Here is a 12,645-nt window from a genome sequence, read left to right as displayed (position 1 = left end):
GAGTCAAAATTTCTGATGTGCTGTTTGCCCTCCCCACTTAACAGGATTAGGAATCCTGTTAAACTTCAGCAGACCTTCTCCATTTTGTGTATTGTTGCAGTGAATGGTGATGGTACTGTATGCTGAAACCAGGCATTTCTTTTTTAAAGTATTATTTTAAATATGTTTTCTATGTCTCTTTACTGTCATAGTATCTAGTTTCTCTAAGGATTATGAACTGTATTCCTACAACTCATTTATCACAGCATATACTGATAGTAGTGTATACTATAATGTAAACAGACTATATAACTGAAGCTATTTCTGCAGCAGTAGTCAGTCTACTGCAGACAGGTATCACAAATGATTTTGCATGTAGTCTGTAGTCAGATGATTTTTACTGTAGTCTGTCAAAAATTTGTGATTCTGGATAATCTTTGTAAAGCTTCACACCATTAAGTGGTTAATAATGTAAGAACAAAACCGATGTCTTTACAGTTGTAAAGACTGCCTATACAATACTGCTGGGAAACAGAAAGAACAAGAAAATAGAATCCAAAAAGAATAATGCAATATATATTGATTTTTTTTTGATGGATGTGTATTGATGATACCTTTAAATGGAACATTCACCATCTCTAATCCAAGTCTACCATTTACAGGTATTACTAATTCCCAACCGATGTCTGTAAATTTGCAATAGCATGACCTTTGAGAACTGCACACTTTGCTTGACTACAAGTACCATTTCTCCTTCTTTGAATGACTATTTGTTTACCAGCTGGGTACTGTATGACAGCTTTTGTCCTCCATGGACACACAAAGATCCTTTTCTGTTCTATGTAATGTTGGTTTCTGGAGGTGGAGAATCTTCTTCCTGTTTCTTCTGGAAGTCTTGCAAAACCAACTCTCAAACAGAGGTGCTACAAAAAAATATTCTAGGGATTATTTTTCCTGTGTAATACACTATATTCAGTACTGACAAAAAAAATGAAATACAAAAATTTTGTTTATTAATTTAAGGTAGATATGTTAATAAGTCAGTGATTTTATAGTAATAAATACACATGGTTTTGTAAAAAGAAAAAAAGGAATGCTAATTATCTTGGACACTTATAATAATTATCATAAATCTTATAATCTTTCTCTCCCCTTTAGTTCTATAAAAAAGCTGAAATTTTGAATTTTACAAAAGCAGAAAGTTTTTTTTTTTTTTTTTAATATTATCCTTTTTTAACAAATGGTCATCCATGATAATTTTGTGAGTAAGATATCACTACAACTTAATATTGTTAAATATGTTTCTAATGTTATATCTTTGAAAATAGAACTCCATAGAACAGTATTAATGCCATATACTTCAGCTCAAATTACTTCAAATTATACTGACATTTAATTAATTAAAAGCTATTCTTAGAATATGAAATAATTATGTAGTTCAAATATACTTAATTTATATGATACTTGAAATAAAACAGCCCTTTCCCCATCCTTTTGAAATGAAGAGTGCTGCAAACAGCAAGCATCTCTAAAAAAGGATTCAGACATTAATAGATGCTGTATTTTGAAACCAAAAATCAGAGGAAAAAAAAAATGCAACGGTGCACCATCTCAAATCAATTAGTTTTGTTATTAGGAAACAATAGACCACTTTATATGTTTCTCTTATTGTTCATATCAATAGGAAAAACTCAAAATTTGAACTTTAATCATCAAGAAATATTTGTATGTTAATCAAACACATTTGATTAGAATCACATCAAAGTCAGATAACCTCTTTGTGGATATTTCAAATTGCAGAATTCAGAAATGTTTCATTCAAATAAAAGAATTTTATTCCCACATAAGGTCAACAGAAGAAACAGAAACCCCATGAAAACAATTCCCTCAGAAAGGCTCCACTTAGCTTACAAAAAAGCCATCTCTCTCCAGTTTATTTGTTGTGTTTGGAATAAGCCTTATTTGCTGTAGCTTACAGCTTGACTCTGAGAAAGTCTGTGCATTCTGAATTGGCCTCTTTTAACTGCACACAGATTGATACCTAAGCTCTGCAAACATATAATAGAAAACTTAGTAATTTTAATTCAATCAATGATTGAATCATTAATTGAATCAATGACTGAAATATTCCTTTCTGAGTTCTGCTGTTTCAAAATTTTAAACTTAGTAAAAAAAAGAAAGAGCTCTTACTGTAAAAGAATCTGTAGAAGTAGATTTAATTAATACATTAATTATTTGGCTTGTCCTTTTGCCTAAAGAAACAATGCAGCATTATTTTTCATACATTTTCACATTAGGGTTCTCATCTGAATTCACCTGTGTTTAAATGTGCCTCTGAGGATTCTGAGAATGGGCCAATACCCCATTTGATGAAATAACTAATGTCTGCACCCAAGATGAAATTTACCTCTTGGCAGAGTCAACCAAAGGTCTCTCTGCTGTTTAAATGGAATTAAGAGTTTATTCTGACCCTCTGTGCTGTATTAATCTTACCTTAGAGAAAATAAGTCTAAGTTTTAAACACTGCCTCCACATTTTGAAAGTGGAATATAAGTTTGAAGAACAGAGCCTCAGTTGAAAGATTTTTTGATTGCATTTCAGGATTTTTGATTTTTTTTTCAGATTAACATAATTGATCGAACTAAATGAAATAAAATAACCAGAATACTCTCTTCTGTCATGGCCATGGAAGTAATATTTGTCAATATCTAGTAACAGCTGCTCCACTGAATAATGAGTCTCCAGTGGTGACAGTACAAAAGAGTAAATAAATTAAAATTGGATACCAGCTTATTTATTTTGTGTTGAGTGCTTCTATATTCATATCTTATACTCAGAACAAAAAAATCCTTCATGGATGTATTTATGTCCTTTAAACTACATAGTAAAGGAAAAAACAAAAACAAAAAACAGTTGCTTTTCCAGTCTTCAATGGAGGATATTAAGTGATTGCTCCTTTCCCTGCTTCTGGAATCTACCAAAGTGACAACTGATAAAGAATGGGAATGGATATTAATAGTATTTGAGTTTGTTTGGTTTATCTCAGTTTTATAATACATAGGTGTGTTTGCTTATTCTGTTTAGCACTCCACCAAAAGCTGTACTGGGGTACATCTGTCTCAAAGTGCTGCTGTGTGCAGCAGAGTTTTTCTTTTGTGGCCAAATTAACAGGTCATCCTGGCTGTAGCCAACATTGTGTCTGGCTGTTTGCTTGGCCTCTGGCTAAGGCATACATTTTCCATTAGATTCCACTGAAAACAGAAAGCATAACACCCTCTCCCTTCCCCTTCATCCAAAGCAAAATATCTGAGGGCATCATGCTATTCACTATTCCACGTGAGGCTGGACGGTTCATGGCTTTGTCTTAGCTTGATGTCATTTCTTTACACTGGTAAATAATGCCATTATGAGTCTGAACCTTGAAAAGCATAGTTGCATATCTAGAAATATTTTCAAATACAATGTGAACTATACATTTTATTAAAACAGACATAAAACTTTCACGTACCTGACTGAAAATATAATCAGAACAGATAAAATATCGCATACTTGCCTACATAACATTTTAATGACTTCCAACATTATTTACAGAGCTGCAGAGTAAAAATAGGAGTTAGTTTAGTGCCTTGGTCCAAAACCAGCCTGTGAATAATGTGGCAAAAGCCACAAGACTTTATATTATGTTTCATATAGCCATAAACAAACAAGGAGAAAAAGTTTGGAGGTCAGGGGGTGGAAAGAAAGGAGAATACAGAAGAAAATGAATTCACTATGAACTACAGTAACAATGGCCTTTGCAAAGCAAGTAGAGTATTGGTATGGAGGCAATCAGCCTCCAATACTAGTTCCAAACCTGGAACTAGTAGAATATCTAACAAATCTCCTTGAGACAGGCATCCTAAGAAGTAAAGAAATGTATGAAATGTGAATAAAAGAAATAGGTCATCTTTGTGTTTGAGTGTACGACCTAAAGAGTATTGCAACATTTCAGCCAGTGGAGTAAATTTATTTAGCAAAATGGAGAGAAAGAGAAAGTAAGGAAAGCATGGCTTAAAGATTTGTTACTCTTGGAGATGATGTAACATTGAAGTATATGTATGAGAGCATGAAAAAAAGACGATGGGGAAATTTAAAGTGAACTGCAGTGGGTGTAAGAAATGACAGCCATCCTGAAAAGTAGTTTGGTGAGTTCAAAGATAAATATGAGAAAATTGTGTACCTGGTATTTTATGTACTGAAACATTTCACCATGTAACAGTTATAATGGGCATCTGGTGTGACAAAGTGTTTGATAGTAGCTGAAAACAAACTGACGAACTAAAAGGCAAAGTAATCATCTTATCTTGCTGCATGAGCTTGTACAAGCAATTTTATTATGTTGTGGATTGAAAAATCTTGCTTTCTTGTCAGTTTGTTTTCTCAATGAAAAATAAAGAGCGGAAAAAATAGGCTAGAAGCAATGCCAAGTGCACAGGCTGTTCAGTCCTGTAGTCACATCTCACATGGTTTCCAGGATTAGCTATACTTGCAGAGTGTGAAAGGCTACTAAGTGACACTAGATCACAGAATACCTTAGGCTGCTAGCTACCATATTGTATAAGAAAGTAGTACTACTTACTCACACTGGTTTTGTAATGTTTCATTGACATCAGCAGAAAAAATGTTCTTTTAGTGGGAGTAGGATCAATTCTTACTGTGGTAGTTTTGATATAAAACTACCTATACATTTGGTATCTGAGAAGATGAGCATCATCGAAAAACTTGTGCAACAAACCTGTTATGGTAGACAAGTGTAATGCCTCAGACCTGTCTTGTAAAGTGGTGTTCAAGAAACTCACCATCACTGAAGTTTTATATGAATGAAACACGTCACTGCTTTAGTCCAGTTTTCAGCTTAGCTTGATGACATAGCATCATTAGAACAGAATATAACTTGAGAATCTCCACATCCAAATACCCAAATACTGTGACAAAACAGTACTGCTTTTTTTTTTTTTTTTTTTTTTTACTTAAACTATAGTTGAAAAACTACACAGAAGTAAAAGGAGTTGTAGAAATGTAAAATATGTGTCAGGGAAAGGAGAATTAAAACATTTAACCTAAATGAGGCACAGTTGCTACTGCATCGCCCCAGCCTACAAATTGAATGCACCTACTGCATTACCAATTAAAGAAACACTATGTGATCTATTATTTATTTATCTATTGCTAGATAACATTTGTCAGCCTGAAGCATTCACCTACTATGTGAATGTTCAAGTGCACCATCTTTCTCTTCCATGATAGTAGTTTGCATCCTTCTAAGGAAGAGTAAGCAGTCTCAGTTTTCAAGATGGTACAAGTATTTACTTGGTTCAGTCTCTAAAAAAAGTATGACATTTTTACACCTCTGATTTTTTTTCATTCCAGAAATGGGAATAATTAAACCACCATTTTTAATGTTTTCTGACATTATTCCAAATGTTTTCTTCTGGTAAATCTTGCCTTCTAATTAAAGTAATTTTGTAATAGGTATCTATCTATCTACACATAGAAATACAAGTTTTGGATGCAGATTTTTGAGGATTTTGAAAAAAAAATATTTACTCTTAATTTGTATTTTAATATGAAATAAATTATTTAAGTGCCTAATTTCATAATGTATTTTTATTTGCTAAATACTGCTTTCATTATCTGTTATAGGCTTATTGCACAAGCTGTCCTGTAGAAAGCCCGATACAGACAGCAGCTGCAATGTTGTTTTTTTTCTGTTACTCTGTGAGATTTCCGTTCTGTTAGTATCCATATGAGACTTTTAAAACACTATTGTTGGTTATTTTTATTCTTTATAGACAATAAAAATCTGACAATTCATTACTGAGAATAATAAAAATCTACAGGGAATTTTCTCCCCCTAGGATCTGCCAAAATCTAAGTAGATTTTGTTTATAATGTATGGCATTTTTTGTCTAAGTTAAATTGGTAGAACCCCATAGATTTTTGGAAGAGTTGTATCAGTGTAATAAACCGAAGGACTGGTGGGCTGTTTCTCTATGCTACTTCAACAAAGATTTCCTTTGATGTTTTTCTTGTTTTGTTTTGTTTTTCTTCTTCCTAGTTAGCTCTGCTTTTATATAAATGAACTATATTTGTAAAAGAGCCCAGCTGAGTCCCTGCATCATTTTTTTTTCCAGTCATTCTTCTACTACTGCAAAGAAAAACAGTCAGGTTGCCCATCATGAAAAATACTTATCCACATCTTATACTGAACCACAAACATATTCGCATATGTATCTCTATTAAGATTGTTCTGTGCAAAATGTTAGTAAAACTTTTTTATGGAAATGGCTTCCTTTTATAGAAAAAAATCAAAAAATTTTACTGCTTCTTAATCTATATTGTATATAACTTAGGCTACATACAATCTCTCTGTAATAGCACTACATTAAATAGATATCCTTTATACCTGTGGTAGGAAATGCACATATGATTTTATTTATTTATTTTTTTTAATGTCTCTAGGTTACATTATTACACTATTATTTACTCACTCTTTTTTCTCACAGCACTCTCTGGCATTCAGTCATCTAAAGATGCGGATGTAAATACCGTTTACTCTTCAATGCGAGAACACATCAATGACAGTTGTGTTCTGAATATGTTCTAGTTATCCAAATCTGCTGCAAAATGTATAGAGAACTAATATATTTCTATTCCCTGGAGACATCTGAAGGCTCTTTATTTGATACTGACTGAGAAATTGCATGTTCATTTTTGTACTACATCTTTTCATCTCAAAAACAAAAAGCTCAGGCAGTGCTTCACTCAGTCACATTCTCTAAACTGATGCCAGTCATGTTCAATGCATTTTCTTTTCCAAAACAAAACACTCTGTCCAGATGTCCCAGTTTTGGGGGGTGAGAGCAGGGGGTTGACTGCCTCTGTCTGAATATGCATCTGTCTCCCAGGAACAGTCTGATGGAATGTCTATTGAGTGGTACATCAAACTGTGTTGTGTCCATCCTCAATGAACAAGCATGTTTGCTGCATGCATTCAGCTTGGCCATTTAGCAGTTATGGACTTGACTATGTCAGTGTTTAAACAGGGATTCATCATTTGAACTTCAACTTTAAAGAAAAATATTTAACTCCTGTGACTCTTCCTCACCCAGTTAAATGTCAAACTGCAGAATAATAGCCTTCTTATTTCAGTCACATAATTTCTCCCTATCACAAGTACATAACACCCATGCAAAATGCTTGCATTGTAAGTATTACATGTAATTTCAGCTAAACTTGTGTTTCCTTTAATTTTTTTAATCTGATTTAGTATCAGTAAACACATAGGATTGGTAGTATACTTTAGACAGCCAGATATCTATGATCCATGACTGTTGAAGAGGCCCCAAGCTGAAAAGCACTTCCCTAGGTTACTGTAATTCATTTTCAATGTGAATTGCAATATGCTGTGATTATCCTTTGGTAATGTGGTTGAGGGAGAACCACAGTCCTTGGGCCAACTAGCCTGTGTTCATGTGGGTTCAGGAGAACTGGAAGAATTCATGATTCTTGTTCTACGTATCCTGTGGGTCCTGTCCGGTGCCCTTCTAGCTCTTGGACACCGTGTTTTCTATGAGTGGAGATTTTTCTTTTTCAGTTTAAAGTCACATAATGTGTGTGTCGCAAGGGAAGCTGTGGGGGACGTATGAATGTGGAGGTTTGTTGAACTTAGTGCTAGAAGACTTCCCCAGGTGGAAGAGGCCTGAACAATTTTACTCTGTTTATCCATACTGTATCTCTGGAGCAAAACCTAATGAGAACTCATGGAAACGACAGCAACAGGAAGCTGTTCACAAAGTATGGGTGATCAGGAGACTGAGGTCCTGTTACAGCATAGGAAGAAAGCCAAACTGTTGCTATAAACATATAAATAAAGGTAATAAAATAGTTTAATGTTTTTCTTGGTCTCTGCTCCATAAAAGTCTATGGTATACACTTCTTTCTGGAGAGTTCTCTTAATAGCACCAATTTAATTTAAGAAAAGTTAAGATTCTTGGGAGCTTACATTTCAGTCTGGTAGTTGACCCAGAATATGTGTGCTCCATTACTGAACTAATTCTGTCTACAATAAAATCTATCATTTCTGAAAAGCCTTTATGCTCACCTTATGTCTAAGCTTCCCATCCTTGCAGGGCAGAGTTATAGTAATTTAGTGAAAAGAAATAAAATTTCTAGGAGAAAAAAGAAAAAGGCAAATTTAAAAGTTAACCAAATGTAAGACAATTTTGAGAATCTTCGAAGTGAGTCTTCGAAGTCAGACTCAGAAAGGTGAATTCACAATTGTCATAAATCACTGGGATTTTCACTACCTCTTACAAAGAATAACCAAGCAACCAAAAATAGTTACAGGAAGAATAATTGTCAGAAATCATAGGACAAAATAAAATTTTCCCATGGGTATGAAAAAGGGTTATTCACAGTACTGTCTGTGGAAAAAAAAAAAAAAAAAAAAAAAGAGCAAGATGAAGAATGAAGAAGATGAAGAGTTCTTTTGTTTAAGTAAGACTGAAGTGCAAATGGTGGGGAATTGCCACAGCCCAGTTTGTTTTGTCAGTTGTTTTAATTGTGGATATCTTAAAATGCATTCAACAAGCCCGTACAAAGCTTTATTTGTCACAGCAGCAGAAGTTTGGTCTTAAAAACACAATCACTCAGATTAGCAACAATAAAATCTATACATAGGCATAACTACATACAAATATTTACTGCATATTTCCTCTCAGGTACTCCTATCTTTCATCTTCTGTAGCCATCCCCAAAGATTTCTCATATATTTTCCTTATTTCTAAAAGCAATTTTTGCATAGATTATTTGCAGTTATATGCACCCATGATTGTACTTGTAAAAAGTAAAAAATGTATAATAGAGAAAAATACAGTCAATAAATAAACATTAACTAAAGAAATGTGTTTAGCATTAGTTTGTACTAATTAGTTTGTACTACACCCTTTTGCAATTGCCTAAAATATTCATATTGGAATCATATTCAATAGCTAACCTAGATAACTTTGGGCCATAAGTGGAACAGATAGTAATGACAAGTAATTTCCTAGAAGGGCTCCAAAAGTGTCTAAGTCACTGTCAAAATCTTCTGCTAGTAATTTAATCTTACAAATAGAAGAGGCAAGAGCTACAAACGTCAGTCTGTGTCCCATTTTATTTCAGAATATATACCAACGCTGTTAAAATCCTTAAACTAGGGAGGTCTGAAATTAGATTAGATCAGAAGTACAACATTACGTGGTTCTGATTCCAGATATGACTAAAAAACAATGTAAAGTTTGCCACCTTCTGCTCATTTGCAGACAAATATATATACAAACTCCATAAGAAAGATTACTGTTTAAAATCTACAAAGAACAGATTACAAAGCTGGGAGTCAAAGACACTATTTTTATATTTTATTTGCCACATATTATTTCCATAGTTCATATACAAAATAATAAATTTTGGAGGCAGAAAATTATGCAGTAAAATATCAGAATTGTTGCTTTTTGTCTCTTGTACTTAAATCTGGTGCCAAATTTTAGCTTTTAAAAATCAATTAGGCTTGGAAACAGTCATTATTCATATTGCTCCCACTGCTATGTAGTTGGTTTCTACAAGTTTTGTTTCAAATTAATAGTATTGTTCTCATATCTGTTCTGCTTAATGTTTTTGATGTGCTCTGTCATCATGGTTTTAGGGTCATCTGTCACCTTGATCACACTCCCAGACTCTCTTCTAAGTTTTATTTCCAAGCTGTGAGCCCAAAGTGACCTCATCCAACAGAAGAAATCATTTTGCATTTTGCATTTACTCCAGGTTTCCAGAAACAAAATTTTTATCAAGTATTTTCTTTGCAGTGTTTCCTTTGGGTTTGGTCCCTTGTTTAAAATTTATCTTCTGAAAGACATGAGGAAGAGAGCTCCGAAATGGGCCTGAATTATTGAAGCATTTTTTTTTTTAATTTTTTTTTTTTTTTTCCAGCACAGTGACAATTTTGGACTAGCTGGAGATAACAAAAACTTCATGTACAGACACTTAATGAAATATAGTTTGCCTCATAATGTCTTCAAGCAACAGAGAAAGTGTACCAAATATACCTAGAAGGCAAGCTATAGTCCCAACCCTCGTTCAAGCCTATGCTTGAAAGTCCTTTATACAAAGAGAAAATTATGAAAAGAAAATGGTAATATCAGAACAAATTTCTTTATCAGGCTTTAGGATTAGGTTTAACAGGGTTTGTAAATATTCTGTTTACAGTGTACAAAAATAGCTTTTAATTGAATTTATGAGATTCAAATAAAAGTTGACATGATTTCTTTGCAGTATGTTTCCACATCTTGCAAAGAGATGGAGACACTAGGAGCAGCAATAGAAGCCCAAGCAGGAAGCTAGAATGACAACATCATTATTATGGTAAGAGGCAGCATTAAAAACATCACAGTTGGGTTTTCTCCTACCTGTGGGACTTGCTGGTTGCTGGTATCACCATAGACTGAAACATAGAGAGAAAAAAAGGTTGTAATTTATTGAACTTGCTGTAATTCAAGACAATGTGGCAAGGAGTGATAACATATCCCCAGAGCTGCTATGATTACCCCCAGAATAGGCAGCAAGGATTGCAGAGTTGTTTCTTGGGGAAAAAACAGCTACTCTGTGTGAAAATTTAGTCCTGAAACCCATGAAGTAAGTAATTCTGTACCGCTAAGAAAGCAACTGATGTCCCTGAACAAAGCAGAAACATCAATTTTTATTTTTGTCTATTCCCTGCAATATCCAGGAGAATGCTGGAGACCCAAAGATACCTTTTTTTTTTTTTTTTAAATACATCTTATGTCCTTCAGTCTCCAACTTTATTATGGTTCAAATGAGACAGAGCTGTAATTGTGGCAGCATCTTAACAGAAATTCCTTATTGGTCACCCATGAGCACAGGAATCCAATCTGTCCAATGCGGATTGCACTCCCCACTTACTGCAAGTAAATAATTGCTTCCTCTTCTGCACTCTGATTCCTTAACATCCACTGAGACTCAGCCCTTTCTTGTAGTTCTTCACTTCCTTCCCTAAATGACATTCAAATGTGGTGCAGTACAGCATGCATATATGTGGAAGTTGTTGTCAAAATTGCTATATTCTCCAGGGGAAAACGTCCACCATAAAATTGCTCCACGGGTTACTTTATTTGCAGTATTTCTCCCTGGAAACATAGTGCCCCAAGATGCTAAGGCAGCAGGAAGTAATGAAATGTATTTTTCATACTCTCACTTCTCATTTCAATGTATCAAGCAGCTCTTTAAACTGCTAGTCTAAACTATTATGTCTTATTTTAGAAAGCCTTTATAATAATTGTGAATAATTAGAACCCAAAGTGCTTGCTATTTGTAAAATGAAAATAAATGCTTAGGCCTCCTTGTAGAAGCCATTTGAAATATTCTTTTTAAAAAAGCCATCAATTTCATTTCATACTACTGGTTGATTTTATTTTGCTAGGAGTGAAGATATTCTCATAATTCCAAATGGTTAAATGCTTGAAAATACTACTGTAGTAAGGTGATGTTATACAAAAATGTTGCATGCCTGGAAGAATGGAAGAATAAAAATGTTCAGCTCCACATTTTATTCTTTTTTGTTGTTGTTGTTTTCTTAAAATTTAATTAATTCTTGTTAATGGCTGAGCAGAGGAATGCAGGCTCTTGTATGATAATACTTTTCAGCCTTTAGCCCCTACTATCCATATGCTTATGGTTATTTGTAATGTCTTGGGATGTGAGAAGTGCCAAAGCTCATAGCAAGAAGTACTTAAAAAATGAACAAACAAAAAATGACAAAAGGCAGTAATATGCTGAAGTAAAAAATGTCTTTAAAAGGAAGGTCATCAGGAGACAAACTATCCATTGCTAATTGAATGTCAATGTTAAAGATAGGTTTAAATGTGCTGTAGGCATAGCTCACTAAATAAGCACAGGACACTGACACATCTCTTGGAAACAGACTTGATTCTGATCTACCACACTCAGGAATACATCAGCAGACAATGTTATAAAGTGTCCAGTGACAACATCCACCGGACACTACTAAAATCCTAGCAATTACTTGCAATGCAGCGTGTTCTGGAAGCAGGCTTTTCAGCACAAAGGTCCTATAGGGCTTTTTAAACTTTTAAATTTTCATTTATTATAGGAGAGATTTATTAAAGGACATAATAGCCAAACTTTTCTAGTAAGTACAAGTTTAAATCTTTAGATTTGTCCAGATGATTCTAGTGACCTTTACTAGTCCAGCACTAACAGTTCAGCATTTATAACTATAAGAAAAGCATCACATCACATGGTGAAAGACAGACATATACCAACTGACATGTTGGAGCAAGGCCATTGTGTACAGAGTGCTGCTTTAAAAGTAAATGCTGAATAGGTCTTTAATTTCTGAGATCCAATTTCAGTTGGAGTATCCCTGTTTCTGCAAGAGATATTTTTCATTCATATGTGGCTACACCCACTTGTAAAAACTTATACCACTGTACAATGTCACTTTTACTTGCATTTTAGGCCTTTTAGTCTTGATTTAATTAACCAAATAACAACTGCTCTTTTCGTTTGTTTGTTTGTTTTGTTTATTTGTTTTGTTTGTTTTTAATAATA

The 12,645-nt window shown here is 33.9% G+C and overlaps 1 long non-coding RNA gene across 2 annotated transcripts in view; it reads left to right on the top strand.

Moving 5' to 3' along the window:
- Window positions 1-11,492, top strand: part of LOC101794455 (uncharacterized) — an 85,629-nt gene extending 74,137 nt beyond the window's left edge. For both annotated transcript variants that reach the window (XR_002406417.4, XR_011809034.1), the window contains one exon: window positions 10,330-11,492. This is a non-coding gene — a long non-coding RNA (uncharacterized lncRNA). The remainder of the gene's footprint in view (window positions 1-10,329) is intronic.
- Window positions 11,493-12,645: the final 1,153 nt, after the last annotated feature.

This window comes from Anas platyrhynchos, chromosome 4 (assembly GCF_047663525.1).
Source record: "Anas platyrhynchos isolate ZD024472 breed Pekin duck chromosome 4, IASCAAS_PekinDuck_T2T, whole genome shotgun sequence".
NCBI lineage: Eukaryota > Metazoa > Chordata > Aves > Anseriformes > Anatidae > Anas > Anas platyrhynchos.
This window is presented reverse-complemented; position numbering and strand designations above follow the sequence as displayed.